At 40.1% G+C, this 20,888-nt stretch overlaps 1 protein-coding gene across 3 annotated transcripts in view; it reads left to right on the top strand.

Annotated features, from left to right (window-relative positions):
* The window catches only part of myo6a (myosin VIa), a 148,156-nt gene that overhangs the window by 2,619 nt on the left and 124,649 nt on the right, over nt 1-20,888 (top strand). The gene's annotated exons all lie outside the window — the stretch shown is intronic.

The following is a 20,888-nucleotide window of genomic DNA, read 5'->3' as shown; positions in this document are numbered from 1 at the left end:
AGGAATCAGAAAATTAGACAACTGCAGGGGAATCCGAGTCATATTCTGATCAAAATGTTCATGTTAGGTGTCTGTTTTCTGTCTGTAAACAGCTGTGTTGTGATATCCCCTCTAAGAATGAGACTGAGGAGGAAGCAGCTGGAGGTTGATGAGGGGAAAAGGGGAAACTGTCGGTAAAGCTAGTCAAGGAATCCCTGGAATATCCTGGAAGTGTGTCCAGGATGTTGGAGCTGAGGAATAGGATTGATTCTTTATGGAAGTTGAAGTACATCAGGGATCTGTTGTACAGGTGTTGTGAGCTTGGTTGCTAACAAAAAGTTAGCACTGTATTTAAGGGATGTATTTAATGTATTTTTCTGACTGATACTAGATATTTGATGCTGATATTGATATTTTAGACTTTACAAAGTAACTGAATACATTCAAATACATGTTATAAAGTCAAAATGACACTGCAGTTTTTGGATGTTTTCATACAGTCATCTTCTGGTTGTGGTCATCTTACTTTGTTAACCAAGCCCTGGGTCATGTGTCTCAGCTCTTCCTGCTCATCACCTCCTCCGCTCTCTGGCTATCTAAAGGAGGAGCTGCTAGATTTCTAATTTTATCGATTGAAATCTTGACAAATGATTACACACCATTCTGTATCTCTTTAGTGAAACATTTTATACTTGGTCAGAGTCAGCTGAAGGTGTGGTTAGGCTTTAATGCAGGGCCACAACATGTTAGCTGTACTTAATTAGTATGCAAAAGATTGAAATGCGACTGATTCGACACAGGTTAGATCTGTATTTGCCATCTGGCAAAAGATACAAGTATCTGCGATTTGTATAGAAATTACAAAGGCAAAAAATGAGCTAGCAATCAAATGTGTCTGCGATCTGCTCCAATAGCTTCCATTTTTGAAAATTTCTGTCTCTCTGTTTCATCAAATGTCAGTGCATTTAAAAAGCGCTCACACCAGAGAGCAGTACACCTGAATTAATGTGTTTGTCTTCTGGAAAACTGCTGTAGCTAACGAGCTAACAGCTGACTCACTGGCCTGCAGGTCAGACAGGCTTTCGGACTGAAATAAAGGAGAATCACTTTATTAACTCCCAAACGGGAAATTCAATTTTACCTTCATTATGTGTACAGTTGATGTGTAATTAAGGGGATAGATAACTGATTGCAGTCATAAAGTTGCTTAGATAAACTCGCCTGCAGGCCCTCAGAGCGCAGATTAAACTGTATTAAGCTGTAACTATGTTTAACACGTCCCAGTGTGACCAACACTTCTCAAAGCTCCTGATTGGCTCCGTTATTTCTCCAGAAATCATCTCTGAGAGACCTGTTTGAACTGAGATGTGTGCTAATGCTAAGCTAACCTCCCTGCAACCTCTACTTTCTCCTCTCTGGTGATGACGGAGCTGAAGGTTCATACATATCTCGTTTCTGATGGACGTATATTAATGGAAGAGGTTATGGAGGGGTTTGGGACGCCCCCCCTCCGTCAGCCTTTGTAATTAGTGGAATGTGAGCTGAATTAGTCACACCACACTGAGCAGGCCACAGACTCTTGTTGATGGTGATGAAGAGTGTCGACTTACAGTCCGTCTGCGAGCCCGGCCTCCTCTCTCAGCTCCGGGGGGGTTTCGTGGTTTCTGAAACGTCCTGGAAGTGAAGGAGTTGACTTTGTTGTTGTGTTGTGGTTCACACACATGCACACACACACACGCTGCTGGATTACAAGTGATCCGGCGCTTGTAAACAGAAGTCATGTGGACATGCATGTAGACCAGTTTTCATTCTGAATGGAGCCTCTGTAACTTAAACTTTACTATCATTTTAGATCTGCTCCTCAGCCTGTACAGCGCTTCAGATCACTTCATCTTAACTCCACATGTTCTCTCCGTCTGCTGTGTAACACTCTGAGGAACCGCTGGATATCAGATGTCAACATCTGTCTCTTTGTACCCATAAAGCCGTGCATTTCATGCATTTTAGGAGCTGTTTCCTGTGGTTGGATCGGACTAACTTCTCCCTCCAAATAAACCAAAGTATACTCAGTTCAAATGAATTAATTGTCATATCTATAATCAATCAGTTTCTCAAGGGAAAAACACTCACTGGTTGGACTTTCAAAAAGATTAGTTCACTCTTTGTGAAGTCATCACAAATCATCTTTATTTGTTTCATGTTGTTTGGTTGTTGATTTGTACATACAAGGCAAAGTCATATTTAAGTGATTAATACATATCAGAAGAACAGGTAAACACTACTTGGATTTAATTTTAATGTACAGCGTGGATATCAGACAGGTTCATTAAAAAGGTGATTACCTACATCCGCAATAGGGATGCATGATTTTGTTCAGCTGATACAGATAATTCCCTTCTTCTCTTGGCAAATACCAATAAGATAACCGCCCAGGCCCAGATGTAGTGAGTAATGATTGATTATTTAATATCCCACAGCCTTATTGAGATTTGTTGTTAGGACTCGTGTGTGTATATATATATATATATATATATATTTTTTTCCTCTCTAAACCCTCGTGGAGCATGTTTAGCAAATTTCAATCATGTTGTCTCCTATGAAACAGTAAAAACCTTCCACACAGATGAGGACACGTTTGTCTTCTTCTTCGTCTTCTTTGCAGTCTTCTTGGCGGATCGCAAACCAACTCTCAAGGTGCAAACAGCCAATTTCAGGGTGTGTAGACGCTTTGCTTGTTGAGTCAATAAAAGCAGTTTGGCTTTGTATTATCGGCATGATTCATGAGCTATAATTTACTTATCAGCCGATTATATAAATGTCCCATCGTCGGGCCCTCCCATATCCCCAAATCTACCAGGCAGAAATGATATCCGTGTCTGTTAAACTGTTTATGTGATATTCTTTTATTGTGCGGCACTGAAGCTGATGACACTGAAAGTGGCGCTGCTAGCTGCAACTTAGCAGTGTTACTCCCCCCCCCCCAAGATATTCCTCTCTTTCAACAACTTACAGTCTGTTTATATTTGAAGCATTTAGCCGTCAGTCCTCCACAGCGAGTGAGTGTTTAGGGTATCTGTGTCCTGCTGAGTGACACTTAATCAGGACACACTGTACACCTTTAATGAGGCTGAACTTTTACCTCTGGGTCACCTCTGTGCTTTGAAATCTTAACATTTACTAGTAAGTTTTTATGTTGTACATTGACATTCCCCTTTGTAAGTTTCAGAGGCTGTTTTTGGACCTCTATCAACCAGTCAGTGACTTAAAACCCTTTGTTTGCTGTTCCCCCACAAGAGCCACAAAGACAGAAAGATTCAGACTTCGAGTTCCACAGAAACCTTAAATTAAAATAAAGATATATTCAACTTCACTGTCCAAAAACTCAATTGTATCAGTCAGAGTAGTAAATATTCCTGTTTCCTTACTCATAGCTTAACAAAGAGTCTGTTTAAACACCTTAAAGCTCCTCTGAAACTATTTTTAATCTTCATGTTTGCAGACATGACGTCTATTTTTAGCAGCAGACGCGCCCGCCTGTCATCTCGGCTGCCTTAATCGCTAGTTTCTACCCTGAACGGCAGACTTTCTCGCTCACTTTCCCTCCAGTGTGTTTGGCTCATGTGTGACTGAAGCACTGTGTCATCTCATGTCAACATGCAAATGAACCCAACCCATCATTCAGGTGGTGAACCGCAGCCACAGAGGGCGCAGGATCACGTGCTGGTGACCTTTGAAACCTCCTCCTGATACAGACCGAGGCCTGCACTGTGCTCACATGCTGCCCCGGTGTCCCACATGTTGAATTGTGGGTAATGTTTTAGGAGGAGGCCTGATTCAGGCTTTTAAGTCGACAGCTGTTCTCTTGTTTTTGTGGATCTGAATATGTTTTAGATTAAAAAGAAGACGATGAGACAGATCCTCCTTTAGCTGTGAGTCCAGAGAGTTTAATGCTGTCGACTCAAACATGAAGACGGATTATTTCTGTTGAATTTTGGAGCTTTTAGAATATAACGAGTAAAGTGTTTCTTCCTCTGAAGTGGTGTTTCCCTGCGCTGGTTTGTCACATTGCTCATTAGTTTCCGTGGCTTTACTCCAAGAGGACTTTGACCCCAGTTAATCCGGCTCCCTTCTCTTAAATATTCATATGACACAGGAGGACTTGTGTGTTGGGTTTTGCAGCCCTGAACCTCGAACTTCTCACTGCTACTTTCTTGTAATGTCGCTGATTTTGGAGAGTTTGAGATTCATCTTCAAAGTGCGGCTATTTTGGATAAAAGCCTTTTAAATGTAAATGTGGAGAACACACTATAGCTGCAACTGCTCATTGTTTTTTAACAAGTGGCACAGGAACCGTTTCAGCTGTCAGAATGCCTTTATATTATTTATTCATTCATAACATCTGTATTCATTGATATTCTGATTGTGAAACCATCATTTAATAACCTGGCATGTGATTATGGAGTCCTTTGAACACTGGAAACTGTTTTTTTCCAGCAAAACGTTCAAGAGAAATTATATCAGAACCAATCTTTAGGAATAATCCGGTTCACATGTGGAAAACAGACCTTGTAAAGGAAAAATGTTTCTCATAAATAAAGTTGTTTGTCAGTCTAGAAATCAGAAAGCAAACAAAATCTAAAGCTTGAGAGTGAGTCTAATCTGTTAGCGGTCGTCACTTCAGTATGCAACTCCAGTGATGATGAGAAGTATCAGATCAGTGTGATCCACTGCAGCGTCCAATCAATAACTGATATCCAATGAGCGGGCGTGGCGGCAGGTAAAAAGACATCAGTGAAGGCTGCTCTTGTGTTTCCTCGCTCATCGCTCCTCAGAGATCGCTCCTCCGAGCACAAATAAGAGCTTTGGGATGCCAGAACAACATCCAGTTCAACAGAGGAGCGAGGGAATGTCAAATAAGGAAAATGGGATGTACCCATAGTGTATATGAGCACCTGCTAGCTTAGCTGCCTCAAAGCTACACCTTTGTTGCAGCTAAGCCAGCAGGGCTAGCCATAGCTTAGTACCACCATGGCCTCGTGGCTAGCAGAGCAGCGCAGCCACTTAAAAAAATAAATTCTCCCAACAGCTTGATAGTTTATGGTGCTTTCACCGGCTGCCTCCGCACTTCAGTCATTACCAATTAATCTCTTAGCTTACAAAGTCATTTCACAGTCAGCTGTCTGTCCATGATCTATGATCAGATCCATGTTTGAGTCAGTTTAACTCCTCTTTCAGTGAGTAATGGTTGCAGACTTGCTCAAGGTGACATCCATAAAGTTGTGTACCTGACACACTTTGTAGGATGGTGGTGTTTTGGTGATGAGTCGGCTCTTTTGGTGTCCATATTGGGAGTCTGTTGGCAGGAGTGGATGTGAAAAGCTGGTATTTTTTTTTTTCATCAGAACTGAGTGTTCATAGAGGATTTGTGTCCAGATTTTCTCTTTTGAATTCCTCAGAACATTTCTAATATGAGCAGCGTCTCATCACATCACAGCAGTCTTTATCTTTTATTTCCTGCTGGTTATATTTAGCAGTGACTGGTGCACAGCCAGTCCTCCACTGGACCTCCGCACTCAGTTGCTATGAGATCTGTTACGCAACCGCAGGTCTTTCACACTGGACCCGAAACAAGTTTTCAGATGGAGTTTCTGTGTGTGTGTTTCTGGTCTTTTGATCCTCGTTGTGCTCGATGTCTGTCCGTCTCAGTGGAGACGACGCCAGGCCGGACACTTCCTCTCTTTCTTTTTACTAGCTGTATAATGTCCCTGTCTGTCAGGCCTGTTTGATAATCTGCTGTGAGGAAGTGACCACATAGAGGACGGATTACCAAGAGAAAACAAGACAGTCAGGGGAGATTTTCAGTATCACTGTCGGGACAAGAAACAAACCTTTATTTCTGGAAGACACAGAAAACTCAAAACTGCAAAGACTTCCATGGTGAGTCAGACTTATCAGCCACAGATGAGGCTGGACACGTCCTCATACCTACTGTAAAAGAACAACATCGTTAAGTCAGTGCTGGGTTTGAAAGCGACTGATGTAAGGTACAAAAACTGATCACTATAACACTGTCAGCAGCTCCCGTGTCACTACCTGATCAGTACAGTGCATGTGCAACTCTCAACAGAGATGAGAAAGAAGCGATGTCTCACTCCTTGGCTACCTCCATTATCAGCTCTGGAAAAAAAAAACATTTGTGTAATTACCTCCACGAGCAGGTTATGTTTCCACCTGTGCCCGTTTGTCTGTTTGTTGGTTTGTCAGCAGGAAAACACAGAAACTACTGAACAGATTTCCATGAGACTTGGATGGAGGATGGGTCTCGGCTCGGAATAGACCTCATTAACTTTCATTTTTTTGACATTTTGGTTAACTTCTCTTGGAATAATGCATGAATCTCAATGAAAACAAATCTGGAGTAATAAAGTGGCTGTTATCTGTGAGTGAGTACCGTTTGATGTGGATACAAATCTGGATCTAGCAGATTCGATTACGTTTTATTTGATATTGGATTAGGCTTGATTGAATCAAAGGGGACTGTTGGGCCTTGGCGGAGCTATGCATGTTACTGACCGATGTTTCTTGTTCAGAATGTTACTGATTCAGACTTTTTATAAATGTCTTCTGGATGTAGTCTGAAGTATATGATCGACTAGTTTCTACTGGTCCCTGTTTTTCTGCCGCGTTTGTGATGACGAATGTGACACAAGGAAAAACAACGGATAGACAAAAAAGCAAAAGGAGTCAATCGCCTGCATATACGCGCTTATTTAGGTGTTGAAATGGTATCGGAGTGAACGAGGTCAAAGAGGTCTTGCAGTGACATAGACAAATCAGACTACTTCCTTGTTTGCCTCTGAACAGTCCTTTAGTGAGGACGGTCTGAATGCAATATTTTAAACTGTGGTTTTACTACTTTTACTTGAGAAAGCAAAGCTTGAGAGTACTTTTTTCCACGACTCTGAACTATCCATTTTTGTTTTTGACTTCCATCTCGTCAAGGTCAACCTGATTTCTCTTACCAGTGACACCTGTCAAACACCCAGTAAGACCACAGTTATCTGCTAAAGACCACTGAAGGGTTTAAACAGCAGTAAAGGAAGTCTTTTTCATTTTTGACTTAGATTTAATGGTCCATTGTCGGATTTGAAAGGTGACCTTCGTGTTACAACTTGACCTCCACGTTACCCATCATCCTTCAGGGATTATCTGAAGGAGGAAGCTGTGAAGCGACTCAACACCTCCCCCCTCCCCACTACTCTCAGTATTCAGACTGAGTCCTTAATACGCTGCCGAGGAAGAGGATTTAACGCTCTTTGTGTAATGTACAACTTTTTAGCTGCTTATGACACAGTTTATTGGTGTTAGACTTCGCCTCGAGGAGGATGACTCCTGTCAATCTTTAAACTATATTATAGCCAGTTTGTAAAAGATCAGCACTTCACAAATTCCACGACTTTGCTGAAATCATCAAAATGCAGCTTGAGACGTGTGATCTTTGAGGCTGAGATTGAAATTTAGAGTAAAAAAAGGCTGATATTCCTTTTTTAAACGAGAAGTATTGCAGCATGTTTCCAAGAATCGCCTCAGGTTTTATTCTGGAGATGATCACACAGTTGAAACAGCCAAGTTTACCATCAATTATGTACATTTTGAACAGTTAACTTCACTGGAAATTAAATCATCATAACTCAAAATCAACAAAAGCATTTTAAAACGTTCTTTGGGTGCAGTCACATTTGGATTTTAATTGGCTTTAATAGTTAATCTCGATTTTGTGTGCGTTTGCTTCCGTGTGTGTTGGGAGGGTCAGATTCAGTCCTGCTTCAGTGAAAGGAATCACCTGCTCTTCTTCTGAATCTTGAACACACCCTGCTGTGGTGCGTCTGTGTTGTGGGTGTGGCAGCAGCTGGTTAATCACCTCAAAGAATGCTGGGTAACAACCGTGATCAGTGATCTGACATAACACAGAGGTTTTCTAAGGAAACCAGAGACGCTCAGAAGTTCAACACATCATCTGTTCGATCATAAGCCAAAAGCTTTGTTTGTTGACTGCCATGTCCAGCAGAGGGCCACTCCACTGGTTTCAAAAAGAAGTCTGATTCTATGTAGGCTTATGAGAAAAAGACCCTTCTTCTCAATTGATTTATTACCTCAGTGAACAGTTTCCTAATGAGTTTATGGTCTAAATCTCCAGTTTCAAGTCTTCTTCAACACAGCATGATGCCCATTTTGTAAATTAAGGTCACATTTAGTGTTAAGTAGATGATAAAGCAGAGTATGATTTAGGGCGTGGCTACCGTGTGATTGACAAGTCGCTACCTCGGCGTGTCCTCAGTCAGATCCAATCAGGATATCCTCACGTCCAGATATGGTTAGATCTGGCTCCAAAAAACCAAGATGGTGATGGCTGTAATCCAAATAAAATTTGAGGCTTAAGAGCTGTAGTCCACAAACCAATGGGTGATGTCATGGTTATTGCATAACATTACCTGCTACTGCTGCTTCACATTAAAGGCGGTCAATTGACAAAAGACAGGATGGCTTTTCTTATGAAGCAGTCACAGGGAACAACAAATGAGCTCAGCACTGACACTGATAGTTCATCCAAAATCTGTCTCAAAAACAGATTTGTCAGAAGATCAGTTTGAAATCTGTCGGAGAGTCATGAAAGAAGAAGCCTCAATGAGCTGTCACATGAAGATTGTAGGCACACCTGAAACTCCACAGCAAGCTAAAACATGATTTTGTCCTTGTGTGGAAAAGTGCTTGTGCTGCGTGCAGCATGAAATTATATCGCAGAAACATTTGTGTTGGCTGCTGCTCTTTTTTTGAATGAGTGTTTGCTGTTGTAATAAATCACACTTGCTGTTACCACCAAATCAACCACGACTGAATTCTGAAGGATTGAGTGCAGCTCTCAGGTGAAACTTCCAGTAGTCTTATTTTTTTGGTTACAAAATGGATTTGATGAGGATTTGTTTTTGACACCTCAAATATGATGACGCTAGCGTAGCGTTAGCCTGCAGCTACACTTCCAGACACTAAGCCAGACACTATACATGAACACCATGTTTCAGAGATCCTTTAATTTACTCCTGGGGGAAGAACTGAACTCAAACGATAACATTCCCAAAGATCCGTTATTGATTTGTTTGGGAAGAGGGTTCACTCTGGACAAACTTAAGAAACCTAACTTTGTAACAAACTAAATTTCTATCTTTTGTTGTCTATTGTTGAATCAATGTAGCCTGGTATTTGTTGTTGAACTCTGGAATCTTTATTTTTGGTAAATATTATTTGAACTTTGACCCTAACCTGCAAAATGACACCAGAATTTGAAAATGAAAATGACAGTTGTCAGGACATAAAACCAATCATGTGTTCATCTTGGTATAGTTTAACAGTTACATAGCTGTCAATTTAAAAAGGTTTAAATTAAAAATTGAATCCAATTGTGACTTTAAAATCAAAAGATAAATCTGATTGTGGATTCGGAGAATGTTAAAAATTTTAACTCCTCATCACACGAGTTGAAATACGGCTCAATGGCTGTTTTAAGGAAGTATCTGTTGAAATAAAGAAAGACAAAAGAGAGTCTTTTTAATATGAGCATCTTCTGCCAACCAGCAGATTCTTCTGAACTCAAAAGCTCCAGGCCCGGCAGTCCTGCTTCCTGTCAGCGCAGTTTCTTTAAGTGAATATTTGATGATGTAAGCTGAGGGATACATTTCAGACTCCACTACACATTCGGAGTTTACTGGTCTCTACACCCACTGTGCCATTTCCTGAAATGTCACGATGCAGTCGTGTAGGAGGAGGAGGAGGAAACATGAGGCTTGTTAACAGAAAACAGAATCATTACAGCTCGTGTAAAGATAACCAACATGGAGGCCACCAGCTGTACAAAGTTCAGCAGCCTCAGCAGAGGGAAGAACGAGATCATCCTCATTTTCTTGCTAATTAGGGAATAAATGATAAAACCGAGCTGCATGATGATGTTAATTATCCACCAGTGAGTCAGATAATAGAACACAAGCCGAAAAATATCTAATCTGAAGTATTGACAACTCATTACAGAGAGACTAAAAGATGTGTGGTGCTCCTGACCGATATATGAACAAGCTGATGTTACTTGTCATCAATGTTGTTTAATCTTTTTCTATTTTTTCTCCTCCAAACAAGCAAATCCTCTTTAGATAATAAACCTCTCAAATAAAGCGATCTTGGTCTTCCTGGTTATGCAAAAACAGTAGCAGTACAAAAAGTTTGATTGACTTTATTATAATGTACACTGAAGAAAAATATAAAAGCAACACTTCTGTGTTTGCTTCACTTTTTCTATACACAAAAAAGGCTCATTTGATGGATTATCTTGGCACAGGAGACGTGCTCAATAACAGATTTGAACACATTTGTGCTCAAATTGTGTGAGAAATTAGCCTTTTGTGTGCGGAGAAGAAGTTTTAGATCTTTTTTCAAATTATAAAAACTGTATATTAGCTATTTGACAGTAATTTTACATTCTTTTTCATGTTTTTCAGTGTCTGTTTGATATATTGTTTTTGTTCATTCTTTATCATGATAAAGAAATGATAAAATAATGTACTTCACTATTTTCCGCTGAGAAAAGCTTTATGTAAAAAGTAAAAACTGAAAACAAAAGAATAGTATATTGTACATTAATACAGTAAAATTTCATAATATATCAATCCTAATATAAAAACAATAATACTTTCATTACATTTTAATGTTTAAACGCTGTTACATATTTATTTATTATTAAAGTCATTTCATATGTATGTAGAATTTATCGCCAAAACACAACCAGAAACACTCAAAGTACAATACAAATATCTCCAATATATCATCACAATGTGTTATACACAAATATTGTTCTACTGGCACATTATTATCTTGATTAATCATTTGAAATGTAACAAAATGTCTTGTTCTGTCCGAGCAACACTCTAAAACATGCCAACATATTAGTTTTTTATTACAGACGACAAAGAAAAGCAGTAGATCTACAATATAGAGAACCTGCAACAAGATCATTTTGGACATTTTTACTTAAAAATGACTTCGGGGATAAACTGACAATCATAGATTTTTTCGTCAGTCAACTAATTGATTAACTAATCCCACGTCACTCCACTAAAATCTACAGTAAGGTTCCACTGGAGTCACATGTTTCAGAAACATCAGAAAAAAACTGTAACCAGTGCAGTTTAATGTTAGGACAGAGCTTTTGGGGCTTTTTAGGCTTTTAGTGTCTCTGTGTCTCCGTTATTGTCAATCTGCCCTCTGGGTTTTTGTCCCTGAACACATCACAGGCTCTCTGTTGATCATGGGACCTGACTGATCGGTCATGACAGTGAGCCCTCAGTGAGCGACGACACACATCCAACAATCAGCTGTTTGTCAGCAGAGGAGTGGGTCGAACACACATAACTGCAGGCCGATTCAGCCGACGCTTCCTCTGCTGTCGGCCTCTTAACCACACAAAGTAACAGCTGCTGCGACTCGGCCATCCAAACTGAACACAGTTTGTCTTCATTGCTGCTCTTTATGTTCTGATCTCGACCACATCCTCCGTTTTTAAAGGATTTTCCGTTGCGTGGAGCATCCACTCTGACAGACCGCTGTAAGCTGATGGAGCGGAGTTCTCAGTTTGTTTAGTGACAATTTGACTAGTTTACAACATGGTGTCTACATTTCCACTGGCTCCAGTGCAGTTTGATGTTTCCAAAACAAATAGAGGGGAAATTTTACGGCGGTGTTAATTAACTAAGGACCTTTACTCACAAACTGTTAAGTACAGTTTTGAGGTACTCAACCCCACCCCCAGGATAAATGTTGGCAACGTACATTTCTGCAAACGCAGACAAAAAGGAGTGAACTTTTTGTTTTTAATGTAACTTATAATGAAATAGTGTCAATCCATTCTGGTGTGAGCTGGAATATTATTATTTTTGCCCTGTACCGGCTGCACCCAGAGAAGAAGTGCTGCTGTGCTCTGCTGTATCTCCTGTTTGTTGTTTAAATCGTCATAACCTGGCTCTCCGGCCATGACAAATACAGGATGGACACTATAGATGACTAGTACTGAAGTGCTTATGCTGAGAACAGTTTAGATGTGAAAATGCTCATACTTTTAACTAACAACTATTGATGATAATAAGAAAGTAAAGACACAATCATTTGTTTTGGGGACGGTTTCTGTTCACTGGGATGGTAAAAATAGTTTTTCAGGGCGGTGATGAAAAAGGTTAGCGTGGAGCTCTGACGGATATGTTGAAATTTTATGTTTCTTTATGTTCAATGTTCAATTTGATGTTGTGACAACACTGGGCTTACCAGCTGGTTAGGTTAAGGCACAAAACCCACCTGGTTAGGATTAGGAAAAAAAAACCGCATTCTTGCCCAGCTGTCACCTTGAACTGCGAGGCCATCAGGTCACTCCGTCAGAACTTGATCCTCATCTTGGCCTCAGTGCTCCTCAGTACAGATATAATGTTCAGTAATGGATGTTGAACAGGCTCTGATTTGGTGTTAATGTGTCAGTTTGAGGTAAAATCAACCAGAAGCAAAACCACACCACAGAGTGGCAAAGAAAACAGACTTCCAGTGCGACTAAATCCCAAAATAATCCCCCACAGTTTGACTCAGGTCTAATAACAGGCAGTCAACTCGCTCTGCTGAGAGGATGAATCAAACATTGTTCGTGTCGTGGGAAAATTTACATGAACTGATGCTCATCATGCTCACGTCCACACATTGGGCTTGAGTGCATTCAGGCAGCTGCAGAGTGGAGAGATGAGTTTTGACAACTTGTCTTTATGCACCAGTGCCTCAGATACCCTCACTATCAAAGTCCCTCCGGTCAGACATTTTTAGCACCTCTTATATGAATTATTGTCGCAGTATAAATCATTTTTCGAAATGTGACCAAATAAGTTTATCTGAGGATTGATTCTGAGGTGAAGTTGCAGAAATAGTACAGTGCAAACTATAAAAACCTGTCATACAATGGTGATTCTGTTCTGAGTCTGTTTTATATCATCGCATGTTTTTCTGTTTTTATGTCGTATTCACCTCAGGCGTCACAGCAGAGCAAACAGCCAACAGTTATTTGACCCTATTATTGTTTTACCTATGTTTGAATGTGTAAACTGTGAGAGACTTTGAGCTTGTAACCAAATAGTTGACCTCTTTGTTGTGGAGGTCAAAACACTTTGAAGGTCAGGTGTGTCCGACTCTTTTTATGTAGAAAAAGAAAGAAAGGACGGAAGAGAAACCCATTCATTGTTAAAGTGGTCACAAGTCTGAAGGTGGATGCAGTTTGTTTGCATATCAGGTGTGGTCAGAGCGGTTCATGTTGGAGTTTAAGATTTCATGCACAGTTTGACAAAATAATCTTAATTCATTGTCCACTTGCTTGCTTTTTTGGAGCTTTTTAACTTGGGATGCCTGCTGAACGTTGATTCAAATCATCAGTGGAGTGTCATGCTAATTACCAAATGATTGCTTGCTAAACTAAGATGTTGAACATGGTGAACATTAAGGATGAATAATATGATAATTTTAGATCGTTAAGTGAAGCAATTCAGTCGAAAGTAACAGAAAAAGAAAGGGGCCTGGGGAGCCTGTAACTGTAATATTCATGATTTCACTTATTTAGTACAGTTTCTCCTTATTTCTCTGTCTCGTCACCAGTGACATTTAAACCTTTTTAACCAGACATATTCTTGATTAGAAGCGGCTATATTAGTGGACATAGTGTTGAAAAAACGCTGCTTTTATCATAACAGCGGTTTGTATATTTGCAGTCCTGAGTTTTCCAGTTCCCCTTTTTGAATGACAAATACAGACTACTGCCCCCTGGTGGTATGGAGACTTATTTGCTAGTGGGTTGTCAGCTGTAGTCTTTACGGTGTGTTTAAGTGCAGCACTTAGTCAAAGTTCTCTGGTGTCAGTTTTGTGTGTCTGGGCCGTTGTACTGCTTTACCTGACTTCCTCCTTTGCTGTTGTAGTAATTACTAAAACCACTAGAGGCCGCCGCCTGAAGAGAAACGTCAATACGGGTCGTAATAAGCTGCTTGGACATTTTTCTGATGAGGACAGGCTTTATTTATTGCTCAGATGGCCCACCCCTAGTAAACATTATACCTGCTAAACATAAGCATGTTAGCATGGTCTTTGTGAGCATGTTAGCATGCTAGCGCTAGCAAGTACAGGCTCACAGAGCTGTTAGCCTTGTTCTTTGCTGTGTTATTTTGCAGCCGTGGATGATATATGTCTCATAATTCTAGTAAAAACACATTACACATTTGTACATTTGCAATAATCTTCATCTTGAATATTTATTAGCTTATAGCTGTGATGATTAGTGAATTGATTTAGGACATAATTTGATTGTCATTTCTCAAGCCGAAATAACAAACATTCCCCAGTTCCACCTTCTCAGTTATGAGGATTTGTTGTTTTTCTTTGTTTTACATGATAGTATATTGATCTTTTTGGGGTCTTGGGGTGTTGATCTGACAAAAAAAGACTCTTGAAGATACCTTATGTGCAAGATTTATGTAATTGAAATGGCATAAGTTGAAGTTGTGAGAGGCTGATGGTTGTAAACCCAGGGTTTGTACAGAAACAATGAATAAGTGGCTCTTGGCTGAAGTAAAAGTGGTAAACGACTCTTCTTACCCTCTTAAGTTGTTGTTTTTAAAGCGCTTGACTGTTTCACTGAAGGATGAAGAACTTATTCAGCCAGTTTATTTGCATTTTCTCCCTCTAATTAATGTGTTCACTCACTGTTCCTCCTGTGCAAAATCTTAAAACCAATTTAGTGACACTGAGTATTAGCATAATGCTTGTGTGTGTGCTGGACCAGTAACTCTGACTCACTCTCTGATCGCTGCCGTGGGAATCATCAGCGGATCTTCACTCAGCTCTGTTTGTATCTTTAATTTTTCACCTGACTGAGGATGTTAATGGGAATAATGTTCTGGAGGACGCTGACAGCTCGATACGTGTGGAGCCTTTGTGCGCAGGATTTTAATATTTAGGCCAGTGGCTGCAAATAGACTGCACCCTTTCAGTTTCAGGCTTTGGTAAAAGATATTAATGTGATCCTGAGTGGCTCAGCTCTGCTATTAGCTGACTGTTGTTGGTACTTTGTGGTTTCTGCTGCAGACCAGGAGGATCAGCTGTCTCCACAGTTGGAGGTAAAACCAGAAATTACAGGATGAGACATGGTTGATAAATTTAGCTGCTCTGTGAGTCTGCTGTTAATCCCAGTGTGGAGGGTTTTTTAAGTTTAATTTCAGAAAATGTAAATTAGAAGTCAGGTTTTCACGCTCAGGCTCTCTTTCTTCTGTACATTTGTTCCTCAGCCTTGTCTTGCACACTTTGTCCTCTGTGAATCCTTTTAAAAAAACTGTCCTGCATATTTGAATGTTGCCAAACAAAAGTGATATTTGTACGTTTAGCATTTTTATGGCGTGGAAAAGTAAACAGTCCACCTGCACACCAAGCCAAGATACATGCAGTGTGTTAATACTTATACTAATACAGTATATATATGTAAATCATGTTATTTGTATGCAGATGGAACAGATGTGGCTGTAATATGTGTGGATTTTGGGATTGCTGACTGGCTGATGTGGCAAACACAAGTTTATGATACTTACACGTTTTGTACAGCAACATGATCTTCACAGATGAACACCCCTTATGATTTTTGAAGCATAAATTAAATAAAATCTATAGAAGTAAAAAGCTAATGTTAGGCTATAAAGAGACGACATCACGGTCACATGACTTTAACGTCACCACCACTAAGCATCTTACTGCACAATTACTATACACGTTTTCTATAAACTGATCAATGTACAAGTTGTAAAGTTAGAGTTCACTGTGAAGACGTTTAATGTCCCCGGTAACCTCCACACCCTCCGTATCAAATGTGGCCCTCTTATAACCTTGTTCTGGCCCTTTAATCATTTTGTTAGTCAGCTGATTAGCCCATTCATTTGTTTTGTGTGTTGCTAAGCAAAAAAAGTTTTAACCCAGACTGTTTAAGCAGAGGGTATATGTATGAAAATCAACCTGACACCCTACGTCTAAGATTAAAAAGGTGCATTGTTTCGGTACTTCTTTCTTTTTCAATTGTGAAAACTGAGGAAGTGTATTGTTTTAACAGATTTAAATTACTAGCTTTGAAGGGCAAATCTAGTGAATGTAAAAGTCCGGCCCCTTACACTTCACTTTTTCTCTTAGATCAAGCCCTTCTACAAAAGAAGTTTAACAGACCTGTCGTAGAACAAAACGTGTAAATATCTTCAGCCTGTGGTAACCACACACCTTATTTCACACATTTACCTGAAAAGTGATTTTAAAAAAACTCTGAGATGAGGGAAACAGATGTGCAAAAATGCTAACAAATTTCTGGGTTTGAGGACTACAGACTACACCACTCTAATCAACAACTAATCAACACATTTATTTCTGACTATTTAAAGCTAAAAGTTTGGAGCTTTTGAGCTTCTGGCTACATCCTCCTTTCATCACTGCCTGTTTGTTGGTGGAGTTGAGTTTGGTTAATGGAGCTTGTTTGATGAAAACAGCTGGAAGTAAATTGATGAGAGTGCTCAGACTGAACCAAAACAAACATTCTGTGGCTGTAAAACCCAAACGATGTGCTGATGTAAATATAAATAATCATTACTGCAGGCCAGCTGTGTTTGTTTACAAGCCAGTGAGCAGATGATGTGAGGTCATCACATATTCAGAGTGGTGTGTTGTCCACCATGTTGTTGTGAACGCCTCATCACCTGGAGTATCATCCTACTTCTGATTTGCAACTTTCACTGTTTCACTGCATCTCTCCATGAAGACGGATTACAGTCTTATTTCCCAGGTCACAGGAACGCAGCATCGTTCAGCAGAATATCATTAAGTGGAATAACCTCTCATTATAACCTCAGTGTTACTCTCATCTGTCAGCCAAGAGTTTTTATTGGCGTTGCTCAGGAGGTGATGACATCACTTCCTGTGTGCTGGTAGAAGATGTTCGGTGTGTCGGTGACGGTGTGTGGGCTGAACTGGAGCAGGTTGGATCCTGTCGTTTCACAGCTCACAGCGCTGCAGTCGCACTTTATTAAACTCTCTTTACGTGACTGTAACTTTACAGAAACGCATCCTATACTGTTGTAGTAGTTTCTGATGTCAGATGATTTTATTGATCGGAGGCTGATGTTGAAGCTGTTCGGCTGACACATTGCCCTGCAGCAGAGGCAGCAGCACTGCAGACAATCTGAATAATGAATCGTTTGAGAGGAAGTATTAAATATTCCTGTTAACCTGCTGCACCACACTGTCAGATATAGAATTAGTGCAGTAGGCCTAAATAGACGACCTCTAAACAACCTAAAGAAAATCCTTGCATACGCAGCTTTATTTTTTTATATTTTTATATCTGAAGTATCCTTTGATTTAATATAATTCAGGCCTGGTGCTTTAAATATAACTCATGACAAGCATTTATGAATCTGTTGCATGAATGCACACATAGATTTTTGACATATTGCTGGTGCAGCAGTATTTGACCTGCTGCCTGACTCTGTTAGCACTCAGAGGATTGATTCAGCCGAACAAAGCTCTTCTTCCTAAATGGCCCTTTTTATATCACAGAGAAATGCAGCCTGCCTCTTTGTTCACCGGGTGGTTTTTACAGCTCTGCCAATGAGTTACCAGCAACCTTTGAGCTACATTTAGCCGTCCTCCTGTCAGGAGAATCAGGCTGAAGCCACTCAGTGTTCAGGCCCTTTTATACTGACTTATTCAGGAAGGAGGCCAGGTGAGAGTCTCCAGCACACTTATGTGTAGGCCTACTAATGATTACTTTCATTATCCATGAACCTGCAGTGTACTGTAAAGATGAACTGGTTAATCATTTGTTCTTTAAAATGTGAAAAAATGCTTCACAGTGTCCCAGAGCCCAAAGTGACGCCTGCAGATTGATTCTTTTGTCCGACCAACAATCCAAAACCCAAAGACTCTTTATTTACTGTTATAAATGAGAAAGAAAGCAGCAAATCCTCACACAGAGAAGCTCCAACCAGCAGATGTTTGACATTTTCACTTGAAAATGTGTCCTGAATGTGTTCGTCATCTCTCAGTGCTTTCTAACTTCCTGTCTGTGCCTCTCAGCTTCAACCACATTGGTTCCTACTAATGATTTAATCGTTTCATGAAAAAAAAAGTCTTATCAATTTCTTAATGTTGATGAAGGTTCTCAGTCATCCAGGTCATTGTAATCCTCAGTGCTGTATCGTAGGCAACTGGACGTGTTTCAGTTGCCTACGATACGGCACTTAGAAATAATTGCTTAACACAGCTGGAGGGAAATGGTGCATTTGTTGGAGACTATTTTCAGTGGCAGATTAATCCACATTTTGTTCTCTAGTGAGTGTTGTAATAGTTTAATTTGATTGTTTTGAATAGTTTTTGGACAATAGGGGCTCTATGGAACAGATGAAGGAGATATATCAGGCTGTGATAAACACACAATGCTTGTTTTTGGGTCTTTTCATGGATTTGTTGACGATCTTTCGTGACTAAACACATGTCCGAAGGTGGCTCAGTCTGTAGTACAGAACAGGATGAACTCAGTTTTTGTTGTTGCCGTGTTTGAACCTGTGACCCTAATAGCTGCAGGGCAGAGTCTCTGACCTCTGCACAATAACTTCTACACAGTACAACCATTTGTACCATGAATACAAATGAGATATGATTCAGACTCTTGCTCACTGTCGGGTAAAGACCTGAAGGAATCAAAGCTGCCCTCCTCCAGGTATCAGGCTTCACTGACAGAAGACACAACTGTACTCAGACAGTAATGGTTTAACATCTCTAATTGAATCTGATATTATCTTTGTGTGGCACTCAGTCAGAGCTGCACTCTGAGGTAATTATTTTAACTTCCCATCGAAGACTTGATGCTGTTATTAAGTTTGCAGTTTGGCAGGAAGCCACGGTGTGAAGAGCGAGCGGCTGAACGCTGTGTGGATGGAAACCGTGTGAGACACGACTTGGCTCAGAGTCTCAGATCTTATTGGCAGCCGAGTCGCTGCCCAGTGATGCCGACTCATTCATGTTAGCAGTCAGGATGCTCTCAGCTGGCAGTAAACTGGCTTCTTCAGCTTTGGATGGATGCTTAAAGCTGAATGAGTTACAGTGTTAATCTCTGTTTGTGGTTGCTGGACAATCTCTGTAACCTCAGATTGAATTAGAGACTCATCTAACCCTCTAACTACATAATATCTGCAGTATTTGTGTGTCCTGGGGTTTCTGATTATTATTTGAAGCCTTGACCTTTAGGAGGGCGTCATTTGAAGGCTTAACAGTTCATCTTGATAAAGAAGGGGACTCAGTTTGCATGTAAACACAGTTTGGTTTGTTTTTCCTGTTTTCTCACACATGGTGCTAGTTTGTGGTCGGATGTCCCTCCTGCTGCTGTGTTTAGGGAGACAGTAAAAGTGGGAACTCGGGCAATTAGTTTCATCATTATACTGCCAATTATTTTCACATTTAGCATTTTGATTAATTAAGGCTGTTTACGTTTGGTTTTACCATCCGTCCTGAGTGATGCGATCGCAAGTAGACAGTTGCAAGCCCGTCAGTGTGCACCTACATCACTGGAACAGACCGATAAAACTTTTTTTTTTTACACAAAGAAAGAAACATCTTCATGTATGATGTTTGCCGAATCAACAAGAAGGCCCAAATAGTTAAGAATGTGTTGTAGACAGTGTTTCACAATGTTCATACAGTTTCTTCTGATGCAACAAGTCTCAAAATTGTTGTTTTTTTAAGGGAGTCTGGGGAGTTTTCTTCACAGATGACAAATAAGTAGCCTATGTTAGTTGCTGTTTACTGTATTTGTAAAATTTGCGATGTTTACCGTCAGTATGTTGTAGTCTTTAAAACATTTGTTGTAAACGGTAAAATCAGTTGAAACAGTGCGTTCAAACAGCTGCTAGGAGGTAGCAGAGATGGTAGAGAGATGATGCGACAAACTGACTCTCTTTGCAAGGAAAGAAACATCATAATGTTTTGTATTTAATGCCGGATTTACAAGAAGGCACCAACGATGTAGAATTTGTCGTAGCTGTTTCACAAAGTTTTTTTTTAAGTTTCTCCTCACGTAACAACTTTTAAAATCACACTTTTTGTAAGGGAGTCTGGAGCTTTTCCATCACTTACTTTGACGTCTTTAACTCTGAGTTGAGATGACAGGTACAAAGCTGCAGTAAATGACCTGAACTACCAGTTTTCCCTCCTGTTTTTTTTCACCCTTTACATCAGGCGAGGCGGTGAGTATCAGAGGTCGTCCCAGAGGGAAGCAACCTCATTCTGTTACAACACCACCACAGTAATACGATCAGCGGCCGGTTTGACTCAATAACGCTGTAATTGGTTTGTTGGCAGAGAGCTCAGACACATGTGGGTCGAAGTGTGTCGTCCACAGTTTGAGGATCGCTTCTGTTTTACAATTTCAATCATTCAGACGGTTTTCCAACGTTAACAAAACGTTTGGAAAGTGAGAAAATGTGGTTTAAATTGTGTCCCGGCCTTTTAAAACGTGTTTGTAAGGATTTAGTCCATTTGGAACAAAGATTTAATAAATTAGAGTAAAAAAATCACCTTACAATAGATGTTTTGAACCATCTTTCTTGCTGTTATGCAGAATTTCATCCCCTTCAATCACACAGATTTGAATTTGTAGCATTCATTTAATCTTTTTTAACCATTTATGTCAAATCAGTTTGACAGAGAAAACTTGTTGTGAGTAACTTGGCAGACACATATGCTTCTTTGCTTCATGGCAGTTGGCTCTCGTG

The sequence above is a fragment of the Pagrus major genome, chromosome 22, assembly GCF_040436345.1.
Source record: "Pagrus major chromosome 22, Pma_NU_1.0".
NCBI lineage: Eukaryota > Metazoa > Chordata > Actinopteri > Spariformes > Sparidae > Pagrus > Pagrus major.
The sequence above is the reverse complement of the archived record's forward strand: the minus strand, read 5'-3'. Positions and strand labels throughout refer to the sequence as shown.